Raw genomic sequence first — 26,908 nt, forward strand, 5'->3', positions numbered from 1 at the left:
GGGAGAGGGGCAGCCAGCTCTGCTGTTTCTCCAGCCGTGCACTCCCAGTGTATGCTGCGTCAATTTTAGGGTCATAATTTCGCAAGATATACATCGTACCCGCGCAAGCCTGTCGTTTTTCTGCTGGGAACCTACAGCGAACCCTCGGACCCGTCATCTCCTGTCTATGACAGCACTGAGAAGTTTCCTGAATCGCACCTTCAGATCTAGAGTCTGAAATTGGGTGAAGCTGTCCTCTCAAACGACAGCCGTTGCTGTTGCCGTTTTGACAGCCTGTCAAAACGGCAACAGTCTTAGTGATTTGTTTTGTTGCAAGACAGGCTATTTTCCTGAGCGCATCTTCCAAGGTCTAAATACAGTACTTAAATTGATGTCGCAAGCAGCGCATCCAATGTGGCTGCCATAGAAATTTTCTGCAACTGAAACCTTTTAAGCGCGTTGAACATTAGAAAAAGTAACAAACCACTGTTTACAAGATGAATGACCTGCTGTATGCATACCATGGAACGTCTGATGTAGTATTTTGCCTTTAATTTCGGCATTCACAAAGATTCGATACATTTACCAAGTGCGTAGCGTACGCTATTCCTTTGACACACGAAGAATAGAGTAGCCTTTTTCGCGATCTATTCTATGGCGGTGTTAAGCAGCACCACTCAGTTACCGAAGAAGAGAGTAAACAGAAATAAAAACAGCGGCTTCCCGTTTCTTAGAAACCGTGCCTTCTTAACATTTTGCATTGTCATGTAGTCAAATTACTTTTTCTTTGCGCTTTAGTTAGTCTTCTTCGCTATTTACCTATTTATTCAAGCTGTATTCGAACCAAGACCTATCCATTACATGGAGATGGGTTATTCCAGGCGAAGATAAAAAACAACAACAAAATAACAGGAGGAACGGGAACAAAGGCCTCCTCTTGGAAGCTGGCCTCCAGGGCGGGATCAGGTTGTGAGAAAAAGAAGCGTCCATTATGGCTCTCCCGCAGTCAGCAAATAATCGCTTGGCAGCAGTAACGGCCCGATGTCAGACGCATGTAACGCGGTCCTGCGTGCACCACGTCTGTGGAGCTCGCCAACAGTAGCGTGGGAGCCTAACGAGAGAAGCCACTTAGATTGCGGATAGTTGGTTGCTTATTTATTTTGGGGAAAAGAAGGAATGGCCTGCTAACGTCGCGAACTGTTTGCCAACAAAAACAAACAGCTTCCAATGGAAGGTTACCCTTATTGTTTATTCGTTAAACAAACAACTTACATGTGAATGTTACGTTTATTTATTTGTTTGTTTGGAACGTTTATTTCCAAGTGGTTTTAAGCCTTACGTTGTGCGGTGGACAGTGTTCGGGCATGGAGGAGGGTTGGAGGATAGAGTTGGGGAGGGTGTTTGTATCGTGGATTCCATACAAATCCGTGTCTGAATACGTTATCTACGCGCGTTTTACAGCCTGGTTGTGATGAGACTCGTTTTATGTGTATTAGCATCTCTGCCCATCGGTTTTTCGCTTGCCCAGACATGGAGATCACTGCCAGAACAACGACCATGTCTGTGATAAAGGCTTCTCTTGCGTATATTAGTAGCAAATTTATTATAAGGTTTGTAAGCAATATTAATCGACCCCAACGGTGCTTTTACAACACTTGGCAGGAATATTTTCTAGCACCCATAATTTTCTGGCACCCATACACGTAATGTCAAATTTGTATCAACCATATTCTTGTTATTAACTTCCATAAAATGTCGCGAAAAAGCCCCCCCCCCCCCCCCCCCCCTATATTTTCCGTAAGTAATCCAGTACATTTTCCAATTTCTCTTTTTCAAAAAAATGTGCCACTTAAATACAAAAAATAGAATTTTAATGGTATTTGACTGGCGTATTTTAATCGTATCTCTGTTGTAAACTTGTCTTACTGCTTCGGAAGCCATTAGAAAATAAATTTAAACAGATATTTAGGCCTGCTTGAAATAGAGCGTCCTTTTTCACCTTTATTGGCTGTGGATACTACTGCCGCTATCATAAGCTGAGCTATTGAAGATGTAGTCGCACATTCCTTGTTCTAGTGCGCGCGTGTGTTACAATACTTCCTGACTTTTTTTAATAGTGTAGGATCACTACAAGCAGTGGGAGTAGGTGCTGGGGAGCGCAGACCTAGAGGTACAAACCTCCTTGGTCACCAGAGCTGCCGACGCCGCCGCACAGCACAATGCAGCGGCCACAACCGCCCCCTGAGCCCCATAGAGCTCAATAAAAATGTTTTTCTATATATCTCTCACTACACCAGGCTTTATATTACTGACAGGTTAACCTGACTTGTACTTTGTTTTACCCTATATTCACGAAGCCTCTGTTCATGCTCATTTTGAGACTCAGAGAGTGCTGGTGACATCCTTTGTACTTTCTAAACTTTATACAGTAGCACTCCACATTTTAAAGGACCAGTGCCACAAATTTATTCAGGGTTATTGAAGTGGTCACCGAAAATTAATAATGCGCTTTGTTTGTGTATGCACGACATAAAAAATCATTCACGCCAGAAAAGTGATCAAACCCTTAAGCGTTAATCATAGACCTGCGGTTCATCTAGGCATTAAATAACATCCCACGTGATCTAAGAAAAATACGCCTAATCTTCCTTAAGCTTTCTAATCTTTGAAAGGCAGCACTTCCGAAGGGGAAGCCTGAAATAAGAAAGTAGAGAAACATTCCACTGAAGCGTGTGTCGCTCCAGATAACTTAAGTATTGTAACACCAGAATTCAACCCTCCATCTGTAAAGGGGGATTTTAACTAAGCGACTGAACGAGAAAGATAGCGTCTGTAAAGCTGTCTTCTTGCTTAACTTTGTAGTTAGACGGAGAAGATGTCTTTCCTGTCTACAAAGGGTGACGGGAAAATGTTCTCCAAGCCTCTGATGAGCACAGGGTCACAACTTAAGCACTACAATAAAGTATAGCGCGTAATTATGTGAAGGGTTTAACTTAAATGACCCGATTAATCAGATGACAAGGATAAAATGAACGGTGCGTTTTATAAAAACACCCCCTTCACGCAAGCAGTGCTTGTTTTCGCTGCCTTAACTTTGGTCTCAATGGCACAAGCACTTCTGAGCTGAGATGTACGTGCATATCGGATATTTTAAGCTAAATTAATTGCGAGATTTCCGCGATGGTTAGAGTCGCAGTTTTGAGGCGTAGACATAACAGTTTTGTTATCACTTGCGTCCAGCGTTTCAAACCTGTGTTGTTCTTCATCTTACGGTTTCCTAAGGAAAATTTCCCGCAAATTCTGCAAGCGAAATTTTTTCAGTTTGTTTTTTGTCTCAGTGCTAATTTAGATGGGGATTTACCGTTTTTTTTTTTACATGGGTAACGCCTGACCCCACTGGAATATCTTAGTTGACAGCCGCTGTTTGTACCCCTATTGCCCTCGCTATGTTTTTGTTCGCACTGTTTTCCACCCTGAGCCCTAAATATATGCTCGAGGAACCATAACAATCTGAGGAGATCATACGCCCCATTTTTTATAATTAATCTGTTGCCTTCGTACGCACAGTTGTTCATACGCACAATTATTTCGCTGCGACGTATTTTGTGAGCAGTTTGGTCGAACTTGATGGGACAAAGAATAGAGGATTACCGTCATCAGTCTAAAAAAAAAACCTGAATATATTGGCTTTACCTCATAACAAGTCCCCAGACGTGCTTACCGCAATTCCCAACACCTTTATCTGTCTCAAATAATTCTGAGAATGATGTAGCCACTTCGTACTCGATTAAAATGACTAAACACCAATTATGCTGACGGTACATCATCATTGATTGATTGTAGGGTTTAACGCACAGACGCAACGCAGGCGATGAGGCGCGCCGTAGTGGAGGGCTCCGGATTAATTTTGACCAGTTGGGGATCTTTAACGTGCGCCGAAATCTCGTACACACGAACGTTTTTGCCTTTCGCCTCCATCAAGAACGCGGCCGCCGCGGCCGGGAATCGAACCGGCGACCTCGGGCTCAGCAGCACAACGCCTTAGCCACTGAGCCATTGAGGCGGGTGATGGTACATCATCAAAATTGTATTTTGTTTTCATTTACTTTATTTTGAGGCTTTATGGCCAGCACATTGTTGAAGAAGAAATAAAAAAAAACGTCTTGTAACCATTCCAAGTGCCCTCTGTCTGCGATTTTTTTGTCTGATGTAACCAAAAAATTGCACTTCCAAGTACAAACACCTATTGTGTAGTGGGATTTAGTTTAGATTCAGAAGGTTTTTTCCATTGAATATAATCACTGAAAAAAAATACAGCCATTCTAACACACTTTTTTTATCCATTGCGAACGTATGAATTAAGACGATGCGGCGGGTACAAGCTGAAGCTTTTTTTGTGTTTTGGCTGTTCAGAAACACCAAAACGACAAGTGCAAGTGAAGCCACATAATACTTGTTCCGAACACAAACTTATAAAGAATCGCGGTTTCTGTTTCCTCACACACAACGTATTTTCATCCAGCTTTTTTATCTCGTACCAGCAGAACAAAGAGCCGACGGATCATTTACGACCGCGAAAAGAATCCGTCTTTGTTAACAGGGCGTCGGCCTTTTCCCAGCGCGAGTGTCGCACAGAATAAATAGCGAAAGGACAACCTTGTCGATACTTTTGGCTTGCTTTCGCTTGTACAAGGCGTCTGGCAACGCTCTGTGAGTTGTGAATGAGTGCTGTGCTTTTTTTTTTAGAGTTGCTGCCTTTATTATTCGGAGCAAATAAACTGTGAACTGGGTTGTTGAACCATTCAGCGCGTTCTAACGAAATTCTCGCACCCGTACAAGCGGATCACGAGACGAGGACCACGAACCGTTTTCCGAATTCTTCTCAGTTAGTTTTAAGAAACCAGCCAAGAACTAGGGAACATTGCAAAAAAAGTTTTTGTGATGTGAAATTCATCGGCAAAGTATGTTGCAACCCTCGGATATAGAATGCACCGTGAATCGATTAGATATGTTTTTTTTTAAGCGAAACTGTTAGTTTCACATTCATCTAGGTCTTTTGTGGCCCCAGAAACAAGAAGCCTGCCCACGATCCACACATATTCGCTCATCAGAAGTTGAAGTAATAACCAAAAGGTCTTTAGAAGCAGTTCAGGACTGGTTCACATAAGCCTCCCTAACGGGAAGTGCGGGCCAAGGAGGAATGAACTTTTCAGCTACAGTCATCACCGACAACGTTAGTGAAGGATGAAATGACTACGGGCTGCCTCTTATAATATTATCGTATTTTCTGTCTCTCCGTCTAGTTTGACGAATGCCGACTCAGTGATTGGCCAATAACGATTACAGCTGCCATCGGAAAACATCTTTCTGGAAATAGCAACACTGTTGCGCAGGGAAAACTTTATGCAAAAGAACATAACTTTCGAAAGGTTGTTTTGAATTCGCGGCAAAAAAAAGTAGCACTTGTACGTGTCCCTCTCTTTTTTTTTTTGCCTTTGGATGCGTTGTTTTGCACAGTGAGCCAAAAAAACTGAATACGAGACACCGAGTTTTTACCTGTGGATACCCACGAGCATAACATAACCATTTAGTAGTTAAGAATTTAAGGACGACGGCTCTGCTTTAGCGGGTGTAACGTGAACGTCACATCTGCAGCGTACCCCCATACGTCGTTAGTTTCATCCTCCCCGCGTTAACGTATGCGCCTACATACGCGTGTGCTTCACATATTTCCGTTGTTCGTCATTCCTCCCTTTTCTTAAGAGGACGCTTATGAGCAGATTTGTTCGTTTCCCTCGCGTTTATGGTCATACAATTTTGTTTACCCAGCCAGGCTGGCTATACTTCCCTGCCTAGCCATCCGCGCTAGGCACTTCGCGTAAAAGTGAACTGGTAGACGTCAGCCCTTACGGCGAGAGACAAAAAGGATCCAGCGTTTCCACGAGAAGCCTAAAACCACGTTATATACTACGGGTGAAGAAGTGAAAAGAAATTGGGGATAAAAAATGTAAAAAATGAGCGCGTTTAACGTAAAAAAGGAGAGCTGCCGACGAAGGACCCACCGCGAAGTGCCGTCGCTAACAATTTCGTCACGCGTGGGGTGCTTTCAGCGAACGCCGCCGGATTCAACGGGGAGAGCCCCGCAACACGCGGGAATTGTTCTGAGGGCTATATTTGTACGACGACCCCTCCAAACGGGCGTGACGCTTTGCTCACTTCACCTTTTTAGGGCGACGCTCAGGGAGACGAGAACTCGAAGACACACGGAGAGGCTCATACGAAAAGGATGCGAAATATTCCGCGAGAACGGACTTTTCTTTTTTTTTTGTACGCGTTGCTCAATGCCCATTTCCTGACTGCGAAACCGCGAAAGCTTCGTCGTTTGTTCCTTTATACAACCCGCAGATAACTGACTCATGAAGGAGGCGTCTGTGCACGACGTCTTCCACTAACTCCTCTTTGTCCTATCTTGCCCGCTCTTAGTTTCTGCCGTCAGTGCACTCGTGTTTCGACAAGCGGCTTCTTTGAGCATAGCTTCCCGCGGAGAGTGTCTTTTGTACGCCTCCCTCTACACGGAGCCGTCGCAGACGAAAATGTTCTCCGTGGAATGTCGCCTGCGGTTCGCTTTACATCGTAATCTCTCGGGATCTAAGCATCAACTAGCAAGAAAGAGAAGGATGACGATGATAAACGAAAATAAGTTTCCCAAGCTCACAAAATTCACAGCTCAGCGCCTGAGATGTAACCGATGTCGCTACCCGTGGGACAAACCGGAATAGCGCGGGTCTAGACGAAGCAAATTCTTCGCCAGACCACTCCACGAAGCTGAGTATCCTATTTCCCATTTCCGTTGGAACTTCCGAGGTGGGATGCGAGCACCAACGCTTCGGGCGCGTTCTCTTTTGTGTATACGGGAGTGACGTCAAATCCCTCCTCTTCGGCCGGCCTTCCGCGCGGAGAGGTTCGAAAATAGCCTTCTCGCTCACCTCGGTGTAGCAACACTACCGAACGCACCTTGTTGTTTTACAACATAATCTGCCCCGATCTCGCGAGAAATGGGGTGGCAACTCTCCCGCTGCTTTTGTTTTCGAAGTGAAAGTGGGAGGGCGCGTTTGTATTCTGGGAAACGAGTCGTTTTGCGCGTTGCTTAATTAAACGGGTCCCGAAAACAAAATCCAAGCTTGGACCTTTACAGAGACCGCTTTGTTCCGATAACAACATTATACATTTTATCAAAAATTAAAGCAGTTCCACTAAACGTGAAAGCCGTTATCCACTCACTGCTACCACCCAATGCAATTTCTTGCCTTCGAAGTGCTCGCGCGCCCCTCGCCTGAAGCTGCGCCAGCGGGCATTCTGTTCTTTTTGTGCTTGCTATTCCTCCCGCACGTGCCGGCGTTGCACTGCCACTTTTTTTCGCTTACTATCGTAACAGCCAACCCAACGAGCATACCAGACTAAATTAACGCGGGCGCTTCCGGTTAATTACCTATATTTTTCGTCAAATGTACCTACAGTTTTCTTTGCGCTAAGCAACGGGGAGATGTATGACAAGCGCCAGCGGTTCACGGGTTTCCAACGCTTATGACTATATAAACCGCTTGGCTATCGAAGCCTCTGGGTTACGCCGCGACGACGGAACGCCGTGTGGCTCTACTTGGGTCCAGCGAGCGAGCTACGACGACAAGGCGCGGCCCTTAAGTGCTCTGCACTTAAAACTCCAAACAAATAAAGGAGATCGCGCTGAAAACAGACGAAGCAGTGGCGACTCCCCAGCCACTTTCCACCGATTTCTCTATGACGTCACAGAATTTCGTGTGTGCGATTGGCGGCCCCCGAGCTAACCGATCGCTAAGACACGTGACTGGACGATTGTAGTGGGGTCTCTAGTTCCGTTTGATTGCATCACTTGAATGCTGTCTTGCAGTTAACACACTGATAACTATGATTTAGTGCTTGCCCATAGCACATAACCCCTGCCCATATTACGTTGTAGCATGAAATTTGAAAGTTTTAACACGAAAGTGTTTTGTTCCTGGATACACCAAGATTTCACTTACGTGATATCTGTCACGAAAATGACGCGAGAACAACGGAGCAAGCGGCCTGTAAAGGGTGCACCCCTGTACACAGGGTCTTCTTGCGGGGAAGCAACCTTACGCATTAAAGAGCACGTTATACCTAGGGTTGTTTGTCTTCGGGTTTTATATTTTGACAAGAAAGTGTTTTATGCCGGGATACAACCAGATTTCACTGACGTCATATCCACCACGGAAACGGCGCCAGTACACCTTTGCCGAAGCAACCCGCCAGCAGGACGTCGGTCGCCAAGCAGACCGACAAGACAGCTGACGACCAGCAAATCATGCTGAGCTGCAGATTTCGCTGCAAATTTCACTTTCGTGTTTTACCGATTCCTATGACCGAGGAATCAACCACAGTTTTTTTTTCTGTATTCTTGCATTTTTTCTTACAAAAACGTCTCCGTTGGCAGGAATGGAGCATGGTGAGTTACCGAAGGCTAGTTTTTTTTTCAAATTGAACAAAGTTGTATTTTGTCTTCATAATTCCTTGTATTTATTTTGTATTTTGTCTTCATAAATAACACTTTAACCTTGTTGAAAAGACACGACGGAGTGAGTGACAAGGCGAGTGGCTTGGATATGTAAAAAAAGATAGATAAGTAATATACAATTCGGCCTGCTAAATGAGGTTACTGGCACCATGTGCATAACGCAACCAGTGAATAAGAGCTCTTAAACGGTTACAGCTTTCGCCTCTGCTCAATCTACCTCCTTCTTTGCAACAAGAAAACGAACACGGAAGTTTAACCCGCGTTAAAATCATCACTTTCAAATGAAGCTGGCGTCAACGTCCCACGCTAGTTTCACGCTGTCTGCAAACGCACTTCTGTTCCCGTTTTACGGTGAAATCACAGGGCAAGCATACTCTTGGCTTTATATATAAAAAAGAACACCTCTCGCTTCTCAAAACCGCGTTTACCGGGTGAGTTGGGTGCCTCTGGCGTAACAAACACGAGTGAAGAGAGCTCGTTTAGGTAAACACCTCGACCGGGCGAACGAAAACGACAAAATACAACGCAAAGCCTAGGAACACGCGCGTAATTTATGACGCGTCCCGTCAACCAACGCGCACGTTCCCTCCCTGCCAGCGAAACGCCTGTTTCCCCGTTAAGCAGACCCGCTCAACGCCTTCCAGATCAGAACGATGTACTCTCACAGGGCTTTTTATGGTAGTACGGCTTGGTCCCAAGCCTTGACTACCAGCTATTAGCCAACATGTTTATAAACAAAGCGGGTGGTTATGTATGGTCGAGGTAGCCGATAACCTGGAGAGAAGAACGAAAAAATTCCACCGCATTTCCCCGAGGGGGAGAATGTGAAAGTGCGAATGCACGGTTGTCGGCCCGCTTGCGGCGCTTGCGCTCGGCCCCCGCAGCCCACCGCCTCGCCGCCTTCTCTTCCATCTCTTCCATCGGGTTTGTAGTATCACGTGTACACCACGCAGTTATCAAGCCGCTATAACGCCGCTGAGTCGCCAACGCACGCCGCTGACGACGTAGTTTGAATGCGTTAAAGATATAAGGCGCGTTACTCACACCGATATCAGCGTGGCGTCCGTGGCTTAGTCGGTAGAGCGTCGGGCTGCGGCCCGCAAAGTCCTCGGATCGAAACCTGCCCTAGCAAAAATTCCAATAGAAATTTGTATTGGTCCAATAGAAATAATGTATTAGTCCTGTTGGGAATGACTATCCCAGGGCGGTCGCCAAGGTTGTGGTTCGCCTTCAGCTCGTCACCGATGTTGGGAATCAGCCATCCCGACGCTGTCTCCGCTGTTGCGACTGGCCACCCGAGCGCAGTCACCGGTGTAGCGATGTTGCCTTGCTCCGTCCGCTATCGACGCGGCGCAGAGCCGAGCGAAGAAGTTCTCGAGCCGACGAAAACTTGAAGTAACATTTATATACAGTATGTACAGGGTAAGCAAACGTTACATAACTCGCACAAAGGCGACAGCACCCCTTTCACTCGGTGCTTCCGAAGAGACTGGTGCCGGAGAGAAGCCGCCGAGGAATGCCGACGATGAGAGCACAGAACAGGGAGGATTTTAGAGAAGCAAAGGTCTAGCTTTGCCTGTAGTGCCAGAAAAAGCGTAGTGGCGGCGTCGTGAACTACCCAGTACGCCCGCTTGATGGCGCTGTAAACACGGCTTTGTAAACATGGCGGATGCTTTTTGCACAGGCCGCTTGAGCTCCTTAATAACATGGCTGCCCTCGCACGGCGGCCGCCGGTTCGTTGCTCCACGGCCGGACTCGACTCTCCTCCTCCCGCGCGCGAAAGGGGCGTCGAGTCCGGCCGTGGCTGCTCCTGCTGGCTCCTGGCTGGCACGCTGGTCGCGTGTTTACTTGCGCCGCGCTAGTGAAGTGATGTTACGCCAGGTGACCAGATGGCCTCGACTGGCACAGACCACAGTGAGCAGCAAGTGAGAACAAATCGTTTATTGACATCCGCAAGTTTACAGAGGCCAGGACATCATTTCATTTCGATCGCTGCAATTGTACGTCGCTTTCGTGACAACATTTTTTTTTGCCATAACAACTCGTTCACTTGCGCTAAGATTTCGAACGAAGGGCACAAATGAAGTATTGACGGCGACAACGGTTTCCTTTGCACCGTCTTTCTAGCGGAGTGCATAACACTCACCTTCTGTTTGAAGAATCGAATATTCTGGCCTCGACAGCTGCCTTCCGATGCGGAATTTCCCACATTTGTCATTCCACAAGCACTCAATTCTCGTGTTTTGCCAGTCCTCTCAACAACTGATGGACGCAAAAGCACATAACAGCAATAACAGTCACGAAACCGGTGCTCCGCGCACATTGAAACGGTCGGCCGTTGCAGCGGTTTCAATTTGAATTGGCGGCTTTGTGGTTGCGAATTCAGAAACAAGGTGGTGCACCAGTCGGCTGTTCGTAAAAAGTTGCGTACATTTTTGCTCAACAGATGTTTGATGCGGAACTTGTTAATAGTATTTTTAAATAACACATTGTAAGCGAACTGTGTGGGCTCTTTGAGTCACGGAATGAATGTTTTGTATTCTATACCAAAAGTAACATTTTGCCTGCGCCGTCTGGTGGGCTTGATGGTCGAAAACAGCGCTTTAGGTTGGTCAAGGTTGGTCACGTGGGGCGTCGATTTTTACGCCGCCTATAGGGAAGACAGGGAACGTCCAAGCTTGCGAGCCCTGATGAGAGCCTCCGCGCTTCTTTTATAGCCCGGGAAGTTCGTTGTGGCCCCAAGAAGTTCGAAATGCTCCAATCAGGGCTCTCGCTGCCTGAAGTTTGAATTCCGACGAATGGTAGCGAAGCGGTGAGTCAGCTGCGCCGCCAATGGGGAAAGGGAGAGCGATGCCGCCGCCGTCTCCGTGACCTCGCCTCCGGGCGTAGCGACATGCCCTTGTTTGGGTCGTTCTCCGCAGAGAGATTCGGCCGCGCCGCAGCGTTTCGAGATGCAGGAGTCGGCCGCGCCGCAGCGTTTCGAGATGCAGGAGTCGGCCGCGCCGCAGCGTTTCGAGATGCAGGATTCGGCCGCGCCGCAGCGACAAAGGGAGAGGCGTGACTCAGCCTCGCTGTCGGCGCGTCGCCTCGTGCAACGCCTTTGGGCCAGGCGCTCTGGCACAACAGCACCCCCGCCGCCAGACAATGCGCCGTGAAGACGAGCTGCCTCCACGTGGCTCGGATGCTGGGCGCGCTCGTTCGCCAGGCTCATCCAGGTACACCTCCAGTGCCCCAGGAAAAGGGCGGCTCCACCAAGTTCCTCTTCTTGAACAGGTACCGCCTGCCAGGTCTGGATCACAGGTACCTCGCCGTGCTGCCCAGGTGTCTCGACCAGTTTCGTCCGGCTCCCTCGGTCTGTCCTCAGCACCGGTTGCTCATCGTTCTGGAGCTTGCAAAGAACCGACCGACAACAGGCAACACCCAGCGCAAGCAAGCACCCTCTGTCCTCTGTCAGAACACCAGACTCTAAAACGTGACAAACTCTCCTAGCTAAGTGTCTATCCCCAATTTGGACCCTCTACACCAAGCGGCCCATGCGGGACGTAAAACTCTTAAAAGAAGAACTCACACTAAGTGTCAAACGTAACACACGACATTAAATGATAACTAAGGTTGATTACTTGACATCACGCGGTGCGGAAAAATCAACTGAGGCAGCAAATGAGGGCAATAATTTTGCTCCCATCTACCTGCTCACGAAGAACGAAACGAAAGACACGGGGAGGACGAAGGCGGCCCTACTTAGAACGCCCGGCTTAGTGCGTCTGCGTTACCGGCTACAGAGCACGCACACTTCTGCACTGCCACACGACGCAGACACGTTCCTTTCCGGAAGTACTGTAAGCCTCTTCCTTGCAAGTTAGCTTGCGGCTGAAGTACAAAATGGTCGTTCCCGGCCGTTAGCATCCTCTTGGCATAGTACAGCTGCCATGCCACGATCGCTCGATCGCACTGAATAACGAACATTTCGAAAAGTCGGGGACCGTTAGAACTAGCTCCTCGCTCAGGCTCGTTACAGCGCTCAAAACGCGTCCTCCTTCTTTGTGTCCCATTCTACCCTTTACTGGCTCACTCTTTCTGAGAGCGTCAGTTAAAAGACTAGCCAGTGTAGAGTAATCTTTCCGCTAAGTCTAGCCATGTCCAGTCAAACCCGAAAAGTCCTTATCTCTGACTTCTGACTTGTTCGTTGGTCGGCGATAGCTTACGTCTGCGGCCACTACGATTTCCGACGGTCTGCGTCGGCCGCGCTACCACCGCCACATGCGCTAGATACGTCACTTCGGCGTATCCTATGTGACACTTTTGACTGTTTGACTGATAGGCCTGCTTTGAGCCTCCTCAGCACGACTCGTAAGTGCTGTACTTGCTCCTACCATGTGTGCTTTTAGAAAAGCTGGCGACATCGTCGAGGTAATGGAGCGCGTACTACGACAGGCAACAAAACACCCGATGCGTTATGTTTCGAGAAGCAATACTGCTCGTGTTTCAGTCCGAAGCTGAACATGACGGGACGGACTGTCCTAACGGGGAAACGAAGAACGCAGCGTTACAACTAGCTCTTCCCCACAGGCTAGTTTCGTCATTCGAAACGCGTTCTTTCCCCGGTCATATACAAGCCTCGCAAAGCTGACGCCCGTAATCTCGCGCGGAGCTGACTTCAAGGTCAACACAGCGGCAGGCACGCATGCCTCCGAATCGCGTTTCCGCTCAAAGCAGAAAGCTCTCAACTCCCGCTTTCGCCCTGAGCGCCTTCGTTCCACTTCCACTGGCTTGGAATGCGGGTGAAAGTGCCCCACCTTGCTTTCAAGCAAGCCATCGAGAACTAGGGACAACGGAGAGTTCGCCTCGCAACGCGCGGCCACCTGGGTTTCCCCGCCGATGGGGATGGCGCAACCCGCTTCGGCCGACGGCGGCTCGATTAAGCTACTGCCAGAGCTTTCGGTCCGCTCGCCGCTCGGCCTTCGTTGCTCGCTCGTCTCTCGTGTCCTGCTCGCAGGCTTAGCCACAACATCGCCCGAGTTAGAGCTCGCACCCGAAGGAACGCTTTCTGTTTCCGGGGGCTCTAGCGGCTTCGTCTGGCTAGCCTCGCTGCCCAAACTTTCACGAGAAACCTCGCCATCTCGCGCACTGTGCGCGATCCTCTTGGAAGCCGTCTCCGAGGCCTCCTCTGATTCTGAGCGTTCTGCCGAGATCGTTGAACCCGAGACCGACACATGAACGCGATCAGCGGACCCGCACGGCCCTCTATCGGACGTCTCAGCAAGTGCGTTATCTACTTCAGGTACGCCCTTGCTCTCCGAGACGGCGGTACGGTCTCTGTCAACGTCACTCGCTACGAGCTCACCGGATTTCTCTGTCGGCCCTGTCGGCAGCGCTCCGACCTTGAGCTCGTGTTCGCGTAACCTCTCATCAGAAATCGGTGACAACGTTTCGTTCGTCTCGCCCGGCTGCGTTTCTCCACTGAAGGATTTCGCGCAACCCCGTTCTGTTGCTGGCGGTTCCACTAGCCTACCGCGATGGTTTTCGGTCGGCTCGTAGTTCGGGCTAAGCTTCTCGGCGTCCTTTCGCCTCTCGCTCGCTGGGGAAGAGTCAACATTCTCCGAGAGCCTCCCCGCTTGCGAACTCGAAAGTGCCATGCCCTGTGCCATGCACTGGCCACTGCTCGCGGACTGTGCGCGCGTTTCGAAATCTTTATTTCGAAGCGGCTTCTCTGCCTCCGCGCCGTTCCCGCTCTCTTGGCTCGCTTCTCTTGCCAAGAATACGAGTGCGGTCGCTTCGCGTTTGGCCTTGGACGCTCCGTCTTCCGGCCCTGACCTCTCAACAACGAACGGCGGCCGTTGGTCCCGACTTCTCGGACCGCTCGCCTGAACCGTTAGACAAGTCACGCTAGGCGCCGGCGAACCCTGCCGGAGCTCCGACTCTAGCCTCATCAACTCGAGCCACTCGAGCTGCCTTTTGGCTTCCCGTTCCTGCCTTTCAGCTTCCCATTTCTGCCATTCAGCTTCCCGTTCCTGCCATTCGGCTTCTTCGCGCTCCCGGCGCTCTTTCTTTTCGGCCTCCTCGCGCTCGCGGTGCTCTTTGATATCAGCCCTGGCCTCATTGACTTCCTCAGCCGTTACGTTCTCCTTCCGCATGATCTCAAGGATCGCATGCTTCCGTTTCGCACGGCCTAAGTCAAGGCCCAGCTCCTCGCAAATTTCGATGAGTTCCTTCACTTTAAGGTCCTCCATCGTTTGCACTGGCCTCTTGCTGCTTACCCGCTTTAGAATTCCCTTGCCGTTCCTATACTATCGAACTACTAGTAGGGCACGCGCAAGTAATTCTCTACGCTCCTTCGTTTATACTCTCGGCACTAGCTTTGGTTTCACCGCACTTTCTCTAGGCTTGAAACACTCAAAGCTATACACAGTGCTTCACCCAGCCCTTCTCTAAACTACCATAACCTGTGCTAGAGAAGTCTGGTGAACTGAGAGAAAACGTCGAGCGCTTACCACACCAGGTAGTAGCCGTTGCCGGTCGATCCCGCAGCTGCCATCCAATGTTGGGAAATGGGCTCTCTCACCGCAGCCTCCACTGTTGGGAATGAGCATCCCACCGCTGCCACCAATGTTGGGAATGACGATCCCAGGGCCGTTACCAGGTTGTGACTCGCCTTCCCGCTCGTCACCGAGGTTGGGAATGACCATCCCACCGCTGTCACCACTGTTGGGAAAGAGCTATCCCAGGGCGGTCGCCAAGGTTGCGACTCGCCTTCCTGCTCGTCACCGATGTTGGGAATCAGCCATCCCGACGCTGTCTCCGCTGTTGCGACTGGCCACCCGAGCGCAGTCACCGGTGTAGCGATGTTGCCTTGCTCCGTCCGCTATCGACGCGGCGCAGAGCCGAGCGAAGAAGTTCTCGAGCCGACGAAAACTTGAAGTAACATTTATATACAGTATGTACAGGGTAAGCAAACGTTACATAACTCGCACAAAGGCGACAGCACCCCTTTCACTCGGTGCTTCCGAAGAGACTGGTGCCGGAGAGAAGCCGCCGAGGAATGCCGACGATGAGAGCCTCCGCGCTTCTTTTATAGCCCGGGAAGTTCGTTGTGGCCCCAAGAAGTTCGAAATGCTCCAATCAGGGCTCTCGCTGCCTGAAGTTTGAATTCCGACGAATGGTAGCGAAGCGGTGAGTCAGCTGCGCCGCCAATGGGGAAAGGGAGAGCGATGCCGCCGCCGTCTCCGTGACCTCGCCTCCGGGCGTAGCGACATGCCCTTGTTTGGGTCGTTCTCCGCAGAGAGATTCGGCCGCGCCGCAGCGTTTCGAGATGCAGGAGTCGGCCGCGCCGCAGCGTTTCGAGATGCAGGAGTCGGCCGCGCCGCAGCGTTTCGAGATGCAGGATTCGGCCGCGCCGCAGCGACAAAGGGAGAGGCGTGACTCAGCCTCGCTGTCGGCGCGTCGCCTCGTGCAACGCCTTTGGGCCAGGCGCTCTGGCACAACAGTCCTATAGGTCAGGCTATTGGTTCTATTTGAGCATCTATAGGACCAATACAAAATCTATTGGTCCGATAGAGTGACATGTATTGGTCTAATAGACCAATTCGTATTGGTCCTATTGGTCCCAATGGGACCAATAGCTATTGGGACCAAAAGCTATTGGAATAGTGGGACCAATAGCTATTGGTTGTATCAGCCTAATAGACCAATAGGGGATATCTATTGGTCAAATACATTGTCCGGTGCTATTGGTTTACAGGCACTAATAAAAAGTAGAGCTGTTAGCTTTTTTAGGCGGTGTGCTGCTAAGCCCATAGCGTCACTAAATAAAGGCTTAAGCCCAAGGACGGGGGTGCGATCCCGGCCGCAGCGGTTGTTTTCCAGATCGCGGCGAAAGGTAAAACCGCCCGTGTGTCGATCTCGCGCTGCGACGGTCAGTACACACCACCGCTGGTCAAAATGAATCTGCCGCCCTGCAAGCAATGTTTCTGCCCGAAAACATTCGATTCACGTTAGCTGCAAGCATTTTGCATTTAGCACGCCTCAAAAATAATGTCCCCGTAGCGCTTAAAAATTTCCTGGTAGCAACGAGTTGCAGCCGCCGGCGCACGGTGGTTGCCCGCAATGCCTGCGACAAGCAAAACACACCGCCCGTGTGATTCTGTGCCTGCAGTAGTTATAGATCTTTTCGCAAGCGTCAGCGGTCGCCTTCATAACCATCGCCTCTAATTTTTCCAATCTCGCTGCATGGAGGAAGAATGTCTCGCTGTGCCGCGGAGCGGCCATGTTTGTTTTGGGTGCCGATTCAACGGCCGATTCTTAGGATGAGTGTCGTACTTAATATATGTTTGCAGAAAGTAAAGGCTGTAAAATCAAAGTTAACACCAAAATAATTAAACCCGCATCATAAAATTGCATTATAATTTTAGGGTGAAATACATTAATTAAAACTTCTCAATAATGCTTCTCTGACAATATGAACCTAGCGGAGGTTTCGTATGCCAAACAAAGCAAAATGGTTTCGCCGCTTCGGCACGATCATCCCGCGGCGCGGGCGTTCATCTCAGCGGCCAGCCACCTTGTTTGTGAATTTTAGTTCCACACATTGTATTTGTTAGTTTTAAATATTAAGCTACGAGGACATCGTCTGTGGACCACTAGAACGTAAAGACACCTTCGGCGTCGCTCGGATTCGTATGTCTTCACGCACGGCGGCGGTGACGAGCGTGCACGCATTACGCAGCTCGGATTTTCGCATTTGAAGGTATGTATACATTTCTTTTCACCGTGAAGCTGTAGAAGCTTTTTACTTTCTGATAAAATTTCTTATTAAAAATAGCAGAGCAGGTCGGCAAGCGGCGCTTTTATTTTTGGAAAAGTCACTATCGATGCAACCACGTGTGAACTGATTACAGATGCATGTAGGACTTTGTGTTCCGATTAACAACTGCGCATATAGCGTTTTGTACAGATGAAATGAAGTACCGCGGGTAATGTTTTATCCAGATGGCATCGAAACGGAATGTCTAGCTTTAGAAGCGTTCCGACCACATCGGCGTACTCACGCACTGTAGTTTGTGGTCGAGCGGTGTGCTGCCGTAGCGGCGTGCTGCTGGCATGTTTCGCCTGGACGAAATGCCAGACACACTTATTAAAATGTGCAGTTATTGCGAAAGTTCCTAATTATTGCCGTACTGTTTTTGCAGGTCTTGCAACTCTGACTCGAGGAATATATGCACCGGAAATTCGACAGCCTGTTGGGCAATAAAGCTGCAGTCAACCAGCACTTACGGCTTTGTGGTATTTGAAGGGTAGTGGGACCACGTTGCGTTTAGAAACTTGCTGAAGCAAGTGTAGCATGGCTAAATGAATGCAGTGAACTAAACGCCTTTTCATGCATTTGGCCATATTTCAATTGATGCTCCAGTGGGCCCATGATACCAATACACCTATAAGTACCAATACACCTATAGGACTAGACCAATACACCAATAGGTACCAATACACCTATAGGACTGACCAATACACCAATAGGTACCAATACACCTATAGACTGATACACCAATAGCTACTGGTGTCAATAACCCAATAGGCTATTGGTTTTGTCTATTGGTAATTTTTGCTAGGGTGGCGCCGGATGCTGTTTCTTTTTTAAATATAGAGGAGCACTGCGGACGCCGCCGCCGCCGGCGGTGGATGGTTTGGGGTCGCTTATAAAGTGCCTTCGCACTTAAAACGAGGTTGATCCACAGGCTACCATGTTAGCCGGGAGGCGTTCTCCGCATACAACCAAAAATAAAAGGGGGGGGGGGGGGCAGCGCTTGTGTCCGCACGCAGGGCGAGCACTCTAGGTGAGAAAGCCCCTCGTGGAAGGCAGGAGTGCAGTTCTGGCCATTTTCGTAAACGGGCGTCTTTGCTTTATAGTCGCTAAGACCCTTTCACCAGTATGCACTCCTCCCGGCAATGTGTGCGGTATTCTGCACAGGTACATCGTTGGGAGGGGCCCCTTCCCCGGAAATGACGAAAATACTTGGTTCCTTGTTGATCGTGTTTGCTCCCATACGCAGCCCCGAATTGTTTATCCTTCACTCAACCGGCGGCTCTTACGTCTGCTCTGCAGCATGTGGCGAGAGAAGCGAACGCCGTCCAGGTGTCGAAAGCGTTTATGTGGCGCGGGGCTTTTCCTGTGTGCTCGGGTGAAAAGCTTTCTTTCAGCGCTAGGCTCTCAGGACACAAGCGCACGCATGTGGGTGCTGGGCTTCTCCGCGCTTAGGCATGAAACTAAAAAGAAGTCAACTGCGGTATCAGGGCAGCGCCAGCGTTCTTTTAAAACTTAGATAAGTTCTTGCACGGACGCTTCCCAGCTTGAAATGAAAGCGACCGCTGCGCGTGCGGAGATAGCGGCTTTCATTTTCGGTGGTTTCATATTCACACGATTTGAATCGATAAAGCACGCACACACACGCACACACACAAGGGTGGACTTAATAGTATGCCGTCACTTAACTCACATAAAAGGTATAAACGTCTGTCCTTCCCTTATTGTTGTAGCGAGCCTTTCAGGCGTACCGGAAGACGCACAGCTGTATAGATAAGTAATGGCCTCGTTTTGATATTCAGTGGGTTTAAACTCCCCATCAAAACCAGACTTTTACTTTGTTGTAGTGGTATAAACATGTTTAGGTTGGCGACATTAGCGTGCGTTGTAATAGTATTTTGTGTCAGCGGATAAAATTTTATAGCACTATATTTGAGCTGACATGAAGACCACGGAAGACCCATCTAGCAGATGAGCCTTTCAGAAACGCCTTGACAAAAGCAAGCTTAGGCGACGTCCTCCTCCGCATCACTTGGATAAAATCAGTGCCGGAAAGGCGCTGAAAAACACCGCCTTTTACTGAAATGCGATCCAGTTGCGGTGATGACGGCACTTGCCGAATAAGATACCGCAGATGGCCTCTGCCGGCATCATCTGTGGCGCACTCGTACCGGCAACTCTGCAGTGAACGTTTTCGCTGATTTTCTTCAGGAAAAAACTTCTGGAAGAAAATTCATGCTGCCGCGCGCGAATTCACTTCCGAGAAGTAAGTGCGCATCTACGCTTTTCCTAACCATTCCTCACTAAACAAGAGTGAGTAATGTAATCTGACACTGACAGCCAGTAAAGATATACTCCCACATCTGCGCTCCGGAGTCCTAAAACAAAACAAAACGCGACGTTTCACTGGGAGCGCTTGCACATTTTTGAAGTATTGTTCGTCTTCTTTTTATTTCATCTTTATCGACGCTCCGCTTGACAGATCAAGTGTCGCATTCTCAAAGACATCTTGCAGATTGCCGCCGAGAATGATGGCCCATCTCGCGCAGTCTTTTAGGGAAACGGCCGCGAGCATGAGCGCCGTCACGCTGAGTACTTCCTTCGGGTCCTGTTGCAGCGAGGCTGGGCGCCTAACCTCATTGTAAGTCAGATAAGTGCGGAAACCGTATCCAACAATCGTCTCATGAACAGGGACGGAAGGACCCGTTTAAACCGAGACTGTCACTGAACGAAAGGAGTCTTGACTTCGTGCTGCTTTATCATTCCTGTTAGTATATTCCATGTGCTCCCGGTTTCAGCGCGAGGAATCGAGCACCAGATTGCGTGGTCTCTTCATGAAGCTGTTTTGACGCAGCACGGGTGGCGAAAGGTCGTGTAGGAAGGGTTTCACAAAAGAAGAACAAATGCGGACAAGCAAACAAGGCTTATACCGCCGTTGTTTTTCATCACCTCCACCAGCACCGAAGGCATCCATTTACTGCGCGTGTTTGCCTTTCGCTTGAGCACGTGTACGCGACAATAAAAATGAAATGTCGTGACCTGGAAATTTAGAAAAGCTGTCATAAACAGAGAAAATGGGAGGGGTGGTGTTTAACACGCCGAAGCTACGCTTGGGCGCGCAGTAGTGGAAGGCTCCTGATTGATTTTGACTATGTTTATACCTGGAAATCTTTAGCGTGCGCGGAAATCTCGACGCACGCGCCTTTTCACTTTTCGCCTCCATCAGAAAAGCAGCCACCACGGCCGGTATTGAACCCGCGTCCTTGGGATCAGCAGCACAAAGCTTTAGCCTCTGAGCCACCGCGGCGGGTCATAGGCAGAGAAATAGAAAGCAGGAAGGCGTACCATCGTGTAATTGCAAGCGGCGGGCTTTCTATTACGTGGAGGTCACCCAAGGCGTTCAGTAACACACGTAATCCGTCTCCGTGATCAAGCGCGGAAAAAGAAATTTTAAAATAAAGTAAAGAAGCATAAAAATAAAACATAAAACACTGAGTTAAAGGTAATTCCCCCGTATTTAGCCCTCCCTTTACTCCAGTGAGGTGCCGGTGGATCGGCCGCCCATCGCTTCCGAGCAGCCATTATTTACCCTCAGCTTTATGACGAGCGGATATGTGCGGATTGCGGAGGGCCTTCTTGTTGATGGCTTCACGAAAGATTGAGGAAGAAGTGACCCTAGCAACTTCGCTGTAAAAGAAAATCTCCCGGGAGGGGGAGGAGTCTTGTGGGTATCGCGATAGGAAGAGGGGGGCAGACCCTTCGTTCTATACTGCTCGAGCAAGACCACTTGAAGATCCGAACAGTGAAATTAGATGAAAGATTGGAGGGCCCATGGAGTGAGGATTTATAAGTAATGTGGGATCCTTGAGTGAGAGAGAGAGAGAGAGAGTTTTATTGCGAGTTTATTTGGGGCAAAACCAAATGAGATTAAGCAGAGCAGCTTTCAATGGGGAGTGGCACTGCGGGCAGCGTGTGTGATGGCAGTCGCGTACTATTTGCGTAGGGTTTCGGGTGATGCATAACTGGCATTGGCCAAATACTTGTCCAGCGCCCTCGTTTCCACCACTTTCCCAACCCGAAAATTTCGCGCGGGGTGTTGGCCCCTTGTCTCTGCGTACGCCACTGGATTCCGTGATTTAAATACCTCTCTCGAGTAATATTCGTACGGAACGGTGTTCTTTCCGGCGATCTGCTGTGCCGGTCATCCATTACAGCTCGGGTGGGCAATCTGTCGAGCCAGAAGATAGGCGGCGCACAAAACCGGTCTCGGCTAAGGTCCTTAGTCTCGGCGGGCAACGATAGCGTCTACGGCGCGAGCTCAATCAGGCGCGTGAAACGTGATCGCTCAACTCCGAATGTTTCTGCATAACGTGCACGCATGGCCATTAAGATAACTTTGCTCACCGTAGGTTGGTGCTCGGGGTGCACGTGCAGTCCATACCTTAAAAGCGAGAGCCGCAGCCAATTTGTACTTGTCCCGGCAACACCTGTAGCTCTTCCTTAGTGGCGCTGAATCCGATAATGCGGGTCAGATCTAGACCGGTATTCAAATGGACGACTGGAATAAATGAGCTCACCTTCGTTTCACCCGAGACGATGCCACGTGTACGTCCAAGAGAGAAGGCGAGGAATTGAAATAAACGCAGGAAGTAAACAAAAAGAGATGTTTGAATGGTCAGCACTTTCTTTCTTTATAGGGAGCCTTCTTTTTGCATTGTTTGTCGAAAATCTTCGCGCACAGAATGAGCCTGAACTTCTGATACTTCTTCCCAACAGAACAAATAAAATCTCCGTACAGTTCGGTTTCGTATTAATCTAACCACCCCCTCCTGCCATTGGGGAAAATATTGTGAGAAATGTGCCGCCTCTTTCGCAAACCGGTTGATAATATACGATATTTGTTATGCTAGTTTCAGTACGCGTTCATTTCAGATTAGTTTTTTTCATAGTTGAAGATTAGCGGCTACTCCTGACTGTTTCTTACGAGACATCCCAAAGGTTTGCTTTATATCTAAAACAAGAGCAGATGTGAAATTCTAAAAAAACGCCTAACACCCTTTTCTGTCACAAAAGCTACCGAATTTTCAGTGCCATGGGGTTCAGGTTTCAGGTTTTATTGAAAAATTTTTGCATACAGGAGAAGAACAATGGCAATTATTATTACAGAATGAGGTCCCAGCGTTTACACTGTCGAGCGCACACACAGGCAGGTAGAGCGTTACAGAGATCAGTAAAGCGATATTTGGCAAAGAACAAAAAAACATCAATAGAACATAATTAAACAGATATATTCAAAGAACGGGTTAGACGTAATAAATCAAGGTTAATGGTCATTGATTACCGGCAAACTGTTGACCACAAGTGATTTTTTAAGCAGTTATAAAATAAGCGTTCCGAGTTGATGAATTTGATGTTTGTGGGCAATGAATTCCAAAGAATTATTCCTGAAAAGAGGACTGTTTTTTTTTCGTAATTAGTACGCACTTTTGGTAGTAGCATTATGTTTTGTTCCGCGAATCTGGTATTATTAGGGTTTAGTAATTGTGGGGTTTAGTAATAATGTTATCTGGAGACTCGGTGATCTCTGCGCGCTTTCCTACACTAAACAAAGTAAAAGGTTTTCCCCGGGGCGGTGCTGCCGGTACTCTACAGGTAACATGGGGTGTAGGTGAAGAAATGGCAGCAATTTTCTTTGAGTGTACCCGCTGCTTGAGGCGGAAAGAGTTCGACGTTGCTTGGCAGGTGATTAAGCTTATAGTCAGGGATGCCGTGCATTAAGCATAAACACAAGCCCAACAAAAGCGGTTGGCCAAGACTCTTAGTCCTACCAACGGAGTGAAGGAGAACACACAAAATAAGAATGATTGATTCATTGTAGAGTTTAACGCTCCGACGCAACGCAGGCGATGAGGCGCGCCGTAGTGGAGGGCTCCGGATTAATTTTGACCACGTGGGAATCTTTAACGTGCGCCGAAATTTCGTACACACGGGCGTATTTGCTTTTCGCCTCCATCAGAAAATCAGCCGCCGCGGACGCGAATCGAACCCGCGACCTCGTGCTCAGCGGCGCAACGCCTTAACCACTGAGCCACCGCGGCTGGTAAAATAAGGATGATGACATCGCTTTCACGTCGGCATTTTAAGCCCCACAAGCGTAGATGTCCCCTGCAATTCGAATCAAGCTCGCCTACACCGGCACATACCCGCAAAAGTCTACTGCGCAACGCTTTACAAACAAACAAACAAACAAACAAACAAACAAACAAACAAACAAACAAACAAACAAAGAAAAGAGATAGCCAGCCAGCCAGCCAGCCAGCCAGACAGGCAGACAGAGAGACAGATAGACCGACAGACAGACAGACAGACAGACAGACAGACAGACAGACAGACAGACAGACAGACAGACAGACAGACAGACAGACAAACAAGAAACAAACAAACAAACAAGGACACAGGCAGACAGACAGACAAACAAACAAACTTTAGCGCAAGCACTGTCAAGGTCGACCTAAGAAATCTGTGCGTTTACTCTGAACTTCGTGTGCGTACTTTGAACCCAAGAAAAGTGAAGAATCTTACCCACAGAGAAACACATACTCATTGGGGTATACTCTGTGGGGTGAGAAGCCACATCATATTTCTTTTTCTCATGTCCCGAGCCAGCTGGACCACCGCGGGGGCATAGACGGTTTCGAGTTACACAATTCCCGCCCTTCAAATTCCCTCATCTCTACCTCGTTACTCGGCCGACCGGCCCCGAGCTAAAATCGGTGTGCACCGCGCCAGCTGTATGAAAACGTGCGGAGACCATGCAGGGACCGTACTCGTCCAATGGCACGCGCTACAAATGAACAAAAAATGGCTGAGGTTTAACACTTCTGAATCTATTTATTACGAGCGAAAATGAATACTATGCACACAGTGTTATCCTTTTTTGCTTGAGAACTCGCAGCCTGCCTCCTAGCTATGATTGAATTCATCCTTTCGTCGAATGGAACGCACGGAAGGCCCAGCCGCCACACAATCGGGGACGAGAACGAGGTACCAAGCGCCGGCGAAGCAGCCGCTAAAGCCTCACCTAGTCACGTGGTTCGATTGTTCTGAAGTGCACGCACACATGGTCCAACCAGTGCTGAACGATCAAGCGCAGGTGATGCAGAAGTTTCCCCCTCGCCTAGTCACGTGGTACCACAACGGCGATGCTCCGAGCGAGCGAAGCGATTAGAAAGAAAGCCGCAGCTTTTGCGCCGGTAGCTGAATCACCCTGAAAGTTGTAGCGCAGTGGAGCTTTCCCTCTAACAGAAAGTATTCCGCGGGTACAGGTGGCGTCGCGCCGAAGGATTCTGAGGCTGTTCCAATGGCATGCTCCTCTGCGAAGAGTGCAGACTGTCGAGGCAGAGGACATGGTGGGACAGCGGATACGTGCTCAGGACCTAGCCTGTCCCCGTAAGCTTTGCAGTCGAAGAGGGGCAAACGAACTTAAGAGGCTTCGTTGCCAAGGATTTCGTGTGCGCGCCAGTATACAGCCGAGCTACTGCAGCCTCACTGAAAATACATACTTTCAAGTACCCTGGAGTTCACGGGGGTATCGGCTGGCAATTCTAATGGCGGCGAAGAACAAAGACGTCTATGTGGACCAGATATCAACACGCATGAAATATACTCACACAGCTCAAGCTAATCAGTAGTCCAACACTACGGCGCGTATCCCATAGCTAATGCATGTAGCTTCGGCGCAGCGCGAACCTCGAATTCAAACTTAGTTTCTAAACTAGGCATTTATAACTCTCACCTAAATGGGGTCACGTAATGAGAAATATAAATCAATTAACACGATTTTACCCACCTAATAACATCAGGCGCAGTGGCCGTACTACAAGAATAAAAAAAGAAAACGCAGATGCAGTTCAAACACCTCCAGGCGACCTTAATTAGTGTGTAGCTGTCCGCTACGGCACACATTTTAGGCCAGCTGTAATTTATGCGCGTAAAACTACACGGTCGATTTTTCTGAAGGAAGGATAGATAGCAAAATGGCACACGCAGTCGGTGTTAAAATGCAACTGGAAAAAGTCACTTGCCTGTGGTTGCGTTTCTCCTTACACGTTTGAGGCATTTGGCAAAGCATGCTGCCAGGACAGCGCGATTGAAGTTTATAGCGAGCTCCTAATATAGCAATCGTGCTTGAGGCGCCATTCTGCAGAAACTCATCGTGAAGTGACACGTGCATCTTAAGGGTTTATTCTAACCCTCTCTAGCCCACTCCGACCACCGTGGCAACCGTCTCTCAATTGAAAGGGAGAAACTGGGTAGCGAGTTAACATATTCACCTACATTACACGAATTGTTCACCGCACTCCATGCCAGCTGAGAAGAAACAAGACGCTCACATCTCCGTCGTTACCGTCTTGGAGCCTGAAGTGGTTGCCAAAAGCAGAAAAGTTACGGTAGAGCTGAAAAACGGTCCCGGTATGGTAACTGGGTCCGACCAGCGCCACTACGCATGCGTAGAGAGAACCAGACGACTGTGCGGATTTGCAAGTGCACCGACCACGTACCGGGCGGCCATACCACGACCGTAAGGGCCGTAACGTGCCGTGTTACGACCCTTTTAGCGAAACATGATCGTTTTTTCTGTCGTCCCCAGAAACTAGCTGGCAGAAAAAAAAAAATGCATAAATGATGGAGCTGTCCTGATACTACAATGAACGCAACAATCACGTTTATGGAACGTGAAAAAAAACATCAGGCCCTGGAAATTTGACGGCGTGATATACTTTGCTCCCAAGCGCCCCCCATTTGTCGGCACCACACTCGATCGTTCTTTCGAGCACTTTAACACCGAGGGTTAGAAAAGGAGGCACGCAATGCGCTGTGCAGCCTGATAACAAATATTCATACTTGATCGCTTTTAGAGTCTTAATTTATGATTTCCGTCGTGTAATTTTGCGCTGAAATGTATTTTTTATTCACCCCCCCCCCTCCCCCCCCCCCCCCAAAAAAAAAAAGTTTGCCGATAGCGTTTTCATACATTCCATCTGTGTCTTACAAAATCGCTCGCATTTCAGGCAACTTCTAACACGTAGCGTCGCCTGTTTCCGCTGGCAACAAATATTAGTGCTTAAATTCGGAAAATCCCGCCTCTGGTGCGGAACTTCATTAGCTGCAACGAAGTTACGGTAACCAAATTCTGCAAGTTTTTAAAGCGAAGCTATCTACCTCTGCCCCCCAAGGGTTCTATCGCGGACTGTCTGCGTAAACAGAAAACTCCTGCGAACAAATAAAAGAAATTAGTGGCACAGCCAGGAATCAAAACTGGACCGAATAGAGAGGCGGAGTGAGAGTCCGTGGTCTTACCAAGTGAGCAACGAGCACAGCTGCGGGTTTACCCTGTGCGTTCTCGATGAATGCCATGTGATGGCGTCACGCGACTTCTCGCGCCACTGTGCGCTCCGCCCACGGCACGCGTAGCGGCCGTGTGTGCGCCAGTGTTCATCCACTTCGCCCTCGAACAGTATGGAATTGTGTGCAACACCGATATCAAACAACCGTCT

The 26,908-nt window shown here is 48.9% G+C and overlaps 1 protein-coding gene and 1 long non-coding RNA gene across 2 annotated transcripts in view; one reads left to right on the forward strand and one right to left on the reverse strand.

Annotated features, from left to right (window-relative positions):
* The window catches only part of LOC144153076 (monocarboxylate transporter 11-like), a 128,213-nt gene that overhangs the window by 29,696 nt on the left and 71,609 nt on the right, over nt 1–26,908 (reverse strand). The window lies entirely within an intron of this gene.
* Nucleotides 16,978–17,819, forward strand: LOC144153079 (uncharacterized). Its single transcript, XR_013319308.1, has 2 exons — nt 16,978–17,297; nt 17,740–17,819. It is a non-coding gene; the product is annotated as an uncharacterized LOC144153079 (long non-coding RNA).

The sequence above is a fragment of the Haemaphysalis longicornis genome, unplaced genomic scaffold (genome assembly GCF_048455015.1).
Source record: "Haemaphysalis longicornis isolate Haplotype H1 unplaced genomic scaffold, Haemaphysalis longicornis Haplotype H1 scaffold_9, whole genome shotgun sequence".
Lineage (NCBI taxonomy): Eukaryota > Metazoa > Arthropoda > Arachnida > Ixodida > Ixodidae > Haemaphysalis > Haemaphysalis longicornis.